Source organism: Arachis stenosperma, chromosome 5 (genome assembly GCF_014773155.1).
Source record: "Arachis stenosperma cultivar V10309 chromosome 5, arast.V10309.gnm1.PFL2, whole genome shotgun sequence".
In the NCBI taxonomy this organism is placed as follows: Eukaryota; Viridiplantae; Streptophyta; class Magnoliopsida; order Fabales; family Fabaceae; genus Arachis; species Arachis stenosperma.
The window spans coordinates 84,047,318-84,055,368 of NC_080381.1; the positions used below are offsets into that span (position 1 = coordinate 84,047,318).

The 8,051-nt window shown below is 39.1% G+C and overlaps 1 non-coding gene across 1 annotated transcript; it reads right to left on the reverse strand.

Moving 5' to 3' along the window:
• Positions 1-7,564: 7,564 nt before the first annotated feature.
• LOC130984190 (small nucleolar RNA R71) lies at positions 7,565-7,672 on the reverse strand. Its single transcript, XR_009088140.1, has one exon. It is a non-coding gene; the product is annotated as a small nucleolar RNA R71 (small nucleolar RNA).
• Between the last annotated feature and the right edge of the window lie 379 nt (positions 7,673-8,051).

Sequence of the window (8,051 nt, forward strand, 5' to 3'; positions counted from 1 at the left end):
TTTTTATGAAAAAGATTTGATTTTTTTAAAAAGAGGAAAGAGAAAAACACAAAATGACACCAAACTTAAAATTTTAGAAAATCAAACACTATTTTTTTCGAAAATTTTAAAGGAAAAACACAAAGAGGACACCAAACTTAGAACTTTTATGAATCAAAAAGGGACTAAGAGCATGCATAAATCGAAAATCAAAAAGAAAAACAAAAGCATGCAAATGACACCAAACTTAAAATATGAAACTAGACTCAACTAAAAGACTCTAAACCAACAAAAATAAAACAGTCCTAATCTAAGCAACAAGACAAGCCGTCAGTTGTCCAAACTCGAACAATCCCCGGCAACGGCGCCAAAAACTTGGTGCACGAAATTGCCATAACACTTTTGCAATCCCGCACAACTAACCAGCAAGTGCACTGGGTCGTCCAAGTAATACCTTGCGTGAGCAAGGGTCGATCCCACGGAGATTGTCGGCTTGAATCAAGCTATGGTTATCTTGTAAATCTTAGTCAGGATATCAGAAATTATCAGGATTGATTGTGAAAAGCAAAAGAACATGAAATGGTTACTTGTTTTGCAGTAATGGAGAATAGGTTGAGGTTTGGAGATGCTCCATCTTCTGAATCTCTGCTTTCCTACTGTCTTCTTCATCAAACACGCAAGTCTCCTTCCATGGCAAGCTGTGTGTAGGGTTTCACCGTTGTCAGTGGCTACTCCCATCCTCTCATTGGAACGATTCCTAATGCCCTGTCACGGCACGGCATTCCATATGTCGGTTCTCAATCAGACCGGAGTAGAATCCAGTGATTCTTTTGGCGTCTGTCACTAACGCCCCGCCTTCAGGAGATTGAAGCACGTCACAGTCATTCAGTCATTGAATCCTACTCAGAATACCACAGACAAGGTTTAGACCTTCCGGATTCTCTTGAATGCCGCCATCAGTCTAGCTTATACCACGAAGATTCCGATAAAAGAATCCAAGAGATAACTACTTAATCTAAGGTAGAACAGAGGTGGTTGCCAGGCACATGTTCATAGTTGAGAATGCTGATGATTGTCACTGATCATCACATTCATCCGGATTAAGAACAAGTATTATCTTAGAATGGAAGCAAGCATGATTGAATGAGAAACAGTAGTAATTGCATTAATCCATCAAGACACAGCAGAGCTCCTCACCCCCAACCATGGGGTTTAGAGACTCATGCTGTGGAAGAAAAGGTGTACAATGTCATAAGGTCGCATTCCGTACTGATTACAAAGTCAAAAGGTCCTATAAATAGTAAACTAGTATCCTAAGGTTTACAGAAATGAGTAAATGACAGAAAAATCCACTTCCGGGCCCACTTGGTGTGTGCTTGGGCTGAGCATTGAAGCTTTTATGTGTAGAGACGTTTTCTGGAGTTAAACGCCAGTTCTCATGCCAGTTTGGGCGTTTAACTCCAAGTTTTATGCCAGTTCCGGCGTTTAACGCTGGAATTTCTGAGGCCGGTTTGCTACGCAGGTTTGGGCCATCAAATCTTGGGCAAAGTATGGACTATTATATATTGCTGGAAAGCCCTGGATGTCTACTTTCCAACGCCGTTGAGAGCGCGCCAATTGGGCTTCTGTAGCTCCAGAAAATCCGCTTCGAGTGCAGGGAGGTCAGAATCCAACAACATCTGCAGTCCTTTTCAGTCTCCGGATCAGATTTTTGCTCAGAACCTTCAATTTCAGTCAGAAAATACCTGAAATCACAGAAAAACACACAAACTCATAGTAAAATCCAGAAAAGTGAATTTTAATTAAAAACTAATAAAAATATACTAAAAACTAACTAAAAGATACTAAAAACATACTAAAAACAATGCCAAAAAGTGTACAAATTATCCGCTCATCAAAGACCAACTATGGGAGCTCATAACTTGGGTAGAACTCTACCCACGCTTGGTGAAGACGGTTTGAACTTTTGTTAACCGTTTGAGGAGCATGAATCCTTGGAGATTCAAGGATGAGTACAAGCACAAGCCACCATGACAAAGAGCTTCCCAAATGTCCAACTTAAGGACTTAAACTAAAAGTGCTAGGTGGGAGACACCTCACCATGGTAAACTCCTTCCACTCTCTAGTAGCTTTGATTAATAAGTGATGTGAGTTACTGTTCATACCCTGGGTCGAGCTGTCCGACTCGGGATGTTCTACAGACAAAGCGACCGACCTCTTCAGGCCAGGACAATCCGACCTCTTCTCAAAGAGCTCGGCCAAGTCACAGGAAAGCCCAATAAAAGGGCCCAAGCAGAGGAACACGACCCGAATCCAAAGGCAGCCCAAACCTATAAAGATAAAGGTGGTTCCCCTAAAGATAAGATGACCTCGCTCGAAGATAAAGATAAAATAAGATAACTAACTTATCTTATCTAAAAAGGTCTCCCTACACCATTATAAATACACTGGAGCACCCATATATAACTCATACTCTGGTTCTACTCAATACCTGCTTAATACCTTTGCTAATTTAAGCATCGGAGTCCCTTGCAGGTACCCCCCACCCTCCGGGGACGAAGGATCAGCAACACCATCAAGTCCAGCAAGTCGGACACAATAGCTCTGACCAGCACAGAAGATCTCGTCCGAGATCGACCTACAGTTTCAGGTAACCCTCAGAACAGTTACCATTATAGGTAGTTTTCTTCCCTTCATATAGGCTTGTTTCAATAATTTGGTTGTTAGTTGCTTGACATACAATGTATGCTTGTTTAGTGGTTGGAAAAGTTTCAAAACCAAAAATATTTTTTGTTAATTTTGCATTTGTAGTTGGTTGTGTGTTGTAGGTAGTGTTAGAGAGATTTTAAGGTGTTTTTAGTATTTCTGAAAAAAAAAAGGGCAGGGACACGCGCGCACACGTCGATGAGCGGATGCAGCCTCATACATGATTCCAGAGAGTTAGGCAAACATGGTGCGAACGTTGGGCATATAGCACAAGTCCAATGCACGCGTACGCGTACATGACGCGTACGCATCGATGCGCTGACACAAAATCCTGTTCATCAAAAGTGTTAGGAAGGTTTTAAGCTATTTTTAGTTTTTCTAAAAAACAAAAAAGGGGGAACAAAATGCCCCAATGTAAAGTCCAAATAAAAGAGTCAATGCATAAGTATTGTGAAGTGAAAAGAAAATGCATGAGTATGTAAAAAAGTGAAGGATAGGTAGTTAGGTTAGCACTTAATTGTATAGGTTATTATATAGGTTAGGTGGGAAAGTCTAGGTTAATCAAAGATTCAAGTTCTAGTCCACTTAACCATATATGATCCTACCTTGACCCTAGCCCCATTACAACCCTTAAGAAAGTCCTCATGATATTTGTATGCATGCTTTGAATGATTGTTGATTGTTAGATGAAGAACAAATTTTGGAAATCATGATTAGGGGAGAATTGAGTAAATCAACCCCTAAACACTTGAGTGACTAGAGTGGATACACATCCGGTGAAGGTTCGATTGCTCAATTACATGTGTTCACCATAATCATCCTTACTCATGCAAGTTTGTAAATCTTTTTGGTAATTCAATGCAATTGTGGGTTTGGTTTGGTTAGCTCCTATTACTTTAGACCTTATGCTTACATATGTTCTCTTGGAAGTTGATTTGTTTTGACTAAGCATTTGCACTCATATAGATAGTTGCATTTAGATAGGTTGCATATAGTTTAGTTGCATTGCAAAAATGTCATACCCCTTGTTTCCTTCTTAATTTAGCACGAGGACATGCTAAGGTTTAAGTGTAGGGAGGTTGATAAACACCGTTTTTAGGGTTTATCTTGTGTTGAATTTAGAGCATTTTGTTAACCTTTTCTCACATTTATTCAATAAAATAGCTGATGAGCGGATAATTTGTACCCTTTTTGGCATTGTTTTTAGTATGTTTTTAGTATGATCTAGTTAGTTTTTAGTATATTTTTATTAGTTTTTAGTTAAAATTCACTTTTCTGGACTTTACTATGAGTTTGTGTGTTTTTCTGTGATTTCAGGTATTTTCTGACTGAAATTGAAGGTTCTGAGCAAAAATCTGATTCAGAGACTGAAAAGGACTGCAGATGCTGTTGGATTCTGACCTCCCTGCACTCGAAGTGGATTTTCTGGAGCTACAGAAGCCCAATTGGCGCGCTCTCAACGGCGTTGGAAAGTAGACATCCTGGGCTTTCCAGCAATATATGATAGTCCATACTTTGCCCAAGATTTGATGGCCCAAACCGGCGTTCAAAGTCACCCTCAGAATTCCCAGCGTTAAACGCCGGAACTGGCACCAAAATGGGAGTTAAACGCCCAAACTGGCATAAAAGCTGGCGTTTAACTCCAAGAAGAGTCTCTACACGAAAATGCTTCATTGTTCAGCCCAAGCACACACCAAGTGGGCCCGGAAGTGGATTTTTATGTCATTTACTCATCTCTGTACACCCTAGGCTACTAGTTTTCTATAAGTAGGACCTTTTACTATTGTATTTTCATCTTTCGATCATGTTTTTATGATTGAACTCACTTTGGGAGGCTGGCCATTCAGCCATGCCTAGACCTTGTTCTTATGTATTTTCAACGGTGGAGTTTCTACACACCATAGATTAAGGTGTGGAGCTCTGCTGTACCTCGAGTATTAATGCAATTACTATTGTTCTTCTATTCAATTCCGCTTGTTCTTTGTCCAAGATATCACTTGTTCTTCAACTTGATGAATGTGATGATCCGTGACACTCATCATCATTCTCACCTATGAACGTGTGACTGACAACCACCTCCGTTCTACCTTAGATTGGGTGAATATCTCTTGGATTCCTGATACACGATGCATGGTTGATCGCCTGACAACCGAGTGCTCGCCTGACAAACGAGCCAGCCATTCCGTGAGATCAGAGTCTTCGTGGTATAGGCGAGAACTGATGGCGGCATTCAAGAGAATCCGGAAGGTCTAACCTTGTCTGTGGTATTCTGAGTAGGATTCAATGATTGAATGACTGTGACGTGCTTCAAACTCCTAGCAGGCGGGGCGTTAGTGATAGACGCAAAAGAATCACTGGATTCTATTCCGGCCTGACCGAGAACCGACAGCTGATTAGCCATATGCTGTGACAGAGCATAGGAACATTTTCACTGAGAGGATGGGAGGTAGCCACTGACAACGGTGAAACCCTTGCATAAGCTTGCCATGGAAAGGAGTAAGAAGGATTGGATGAAGACAGTAGGAAAGCAGAGAGACGGAAGGGAAGGCATCTTCATACGCTTATCTGAAGTTCCTACCAATGAATTACATAAGTACCACTATCTTTATCTTTATGCTTTATTCGTACATCACTATACCCATTTGAGTCTGCCTGACTAAGATTTACAAGGTGACCATAGCTTGCTTCATACCAACAATCTCCGTGGGATCGACCCTTACTCGCGTAAGGTTTATTACTTGGACGACCCAGTGCACTTGCTGGTTAGTTGTGCGAAGTTGTAGTGATCACAATTTCGCGCACCAAGTTTTTGGCGCCGTTGCCGGGGATTGTTTTGTGTTTGGACAACTGACGGTTCATCTTGTTGCTTAGATTAGGTATTTTTTCTTCAGAGTTCTTAAGAATGAATTCTAGTGTTTCAAGGTGATGTTCTTATCATCACCAAAGCTGATTGATCATCATCAATTTAGCTCTTGAATGCAATGTCCTGCTGAAGCTTAGCTAGCTATGTCTAATTCCTTTAGACTAAAGCTTTAGAGTAACATTGCATGATTCCTGGAATTCTCATTAAGAATTTTGATACCTTTATTTTCCTTTTCACTTAATTTTCGAAAAAAAAAACAAACACAAAAAAATTACAAAATCATAAAATCCAAAAATTTCTAGTTTGAGTATAGAGTCTCATTTTAAGTTTGGTGTCAATTGCATGCATTCATTCATGTGTCTTAAGGATCTTCAAGATGTTATTGATGATTTTTTACTCTAATCTTTAAATTCTCTTGACTTGAGTATTTTGTGTGTCTCATATGCATTTTCATTAGTGTCAGTAGTATACAAACTGCTAAGTTTGGTGTCTTGCATGCATTGTTATTTGATTTTAGTTGCATTTTGATTATTAAAAATCCAAAAATATTTTTTAATTTGTGTCTTTTCAAGTCAATAACATAGAGAATTGAAGATTCAGAACATACAGCAGAGGAATTATACAGAAAAAGCTGGGCATTCAAAATGCCCAGTGAAGAAGACAGACTGGCGTTTAAACGCCAGCCAGGGTGCCTGGCTGGGCGTTTAACGCCCAAAAGGGTAGAGATTTGGGCGTTAAACGCCAGAATGTGCACCATTCTGGGCGTTTAACGCCAGGATGGCACAAGGGGGATGATTTTGTTTTCAAATCAATTTTTTTCAAATTTTCAATGTTTTTCAAAATCAAATCTTTTTTAAATCATATCTTTTCAATCAAATGTTTTCAAAATCAATTTCTTTCTTTTTTCAAAGATACTTGCTATCAATTCATGATTTGATTCAACATTTCAAGTATGTTGCCTTTTCTGTTGAGAAAGGTTTAATGTTTGAATCATATCTTTTCTTGATAGCCAAGTTATTAATTTTTAAAAATCAAATCTTTTTTTTTAAATTGTTTTCAAATCATATTTTCAAATCATATTTTCTCAATCACATATTTTTAAAACCAATCATATCTTCTTAACCTCATCTTTTTCAAAATAGTTTTCAATCAAATCTTTTTGATTTCTAATTTCAAAATCTTTTGCAAAAATCACTTGATTTCTTTCCCACTCTTATTTTCGAAAATTAATTAATGTTTTTCAAAATGTTTTCAAATTCTTTTACTTGATTTTCGAAAATTACATTCCCTCCTCTCACATCCTTCTATTTATGGACTAACACTATTCCTTAATGAAAAATTCGAACTCCTTCTTCTATGATAAGTTCGAATTTTCTACTTCTGTCTTCTATTTTTCTTTTCCTCTGACACCTCAAGGAATCTCTATACTGTGACATAGAGGATTCCACATTTTCTTGTTCTCTTCTCTTTCATATGAGCAGGAGCAGAGACAAAGGCATTCTTGTTGAAGCTGACCCTGAACCTGAAAGGACCTTGAAGCGAAAGCTAAGAGAAGCTAAGGCACAATTCTCTATAGAGAACCTAATAGAAATCTTCAAAGAAAAAGAAGACATGGCAGCCGAAAACAACAACAATGCAAACAATGCAAGGAAGGTGCTGGGTGACTTTACTGCACCTACTCCCGACTTCTATGGGAGAAGCATCTCTATCCCTGCCATTGGAGCAAACAACTTTGAGCTTAAGCCTCAATTAGTTTCTCTAATGCAACAGAATTGCAAGTTCCATGGACTTCCATTGGAAGATCCTCATCAGTTTTTGGCTGAGTTCTTGCAAATCTGTGACACTGTCAAGACTAATGGGGTAGACCCTGAGGTCTACAGACTTATGCTATTCCCTTTTGCTGTAAGAGACAGAGCTAGGACATGGTTGGATTCACAACCTAAAGAAAGCCTGGACTCATGGGAAAAGCTAGTCAATGTCTTCTTGGCAAAGTTCTTTCCACCTCAAAAATTGAGTAAGCTTAGAGTGGAAGTCTAAACCTTCAGACAGAAGGATGGAGAATCCCTCTATGAAGCTTGGGAAAGATACAAACAATTGATCAGAAAATGTCCTTCTGACATGCTTTCTGAATGGAGCATCATAGGTATTTTCTATGATGGTCTCTCTGAACTATCCAAGATGTCTTTGGATAGCTCTGCTGGAGGATCTCTTCATTTGAAGAAGATGCCTACAGAAGCTCAAGAGCTAATTGAGATGGTTGCAAATAACCAATTCATGTACACTTCTGAAAGGAATCCTGTGAACAATGGGACTAATCAGAAGAAAGGAGTTCTTGAGATTGATGCTCTGAATGCCATTCTGGCTCAGAACAAGATATTGACTCAACAAGTCAATTTGATCTCTCAAAGTCTGTCTGGAATGCAAAATGCACCAAGCAGTACTAAGGATGCTTCATCTGAAGAAGAAGCCTATGATCCTGAGAACCCTTCAATGGAAGAGGTGA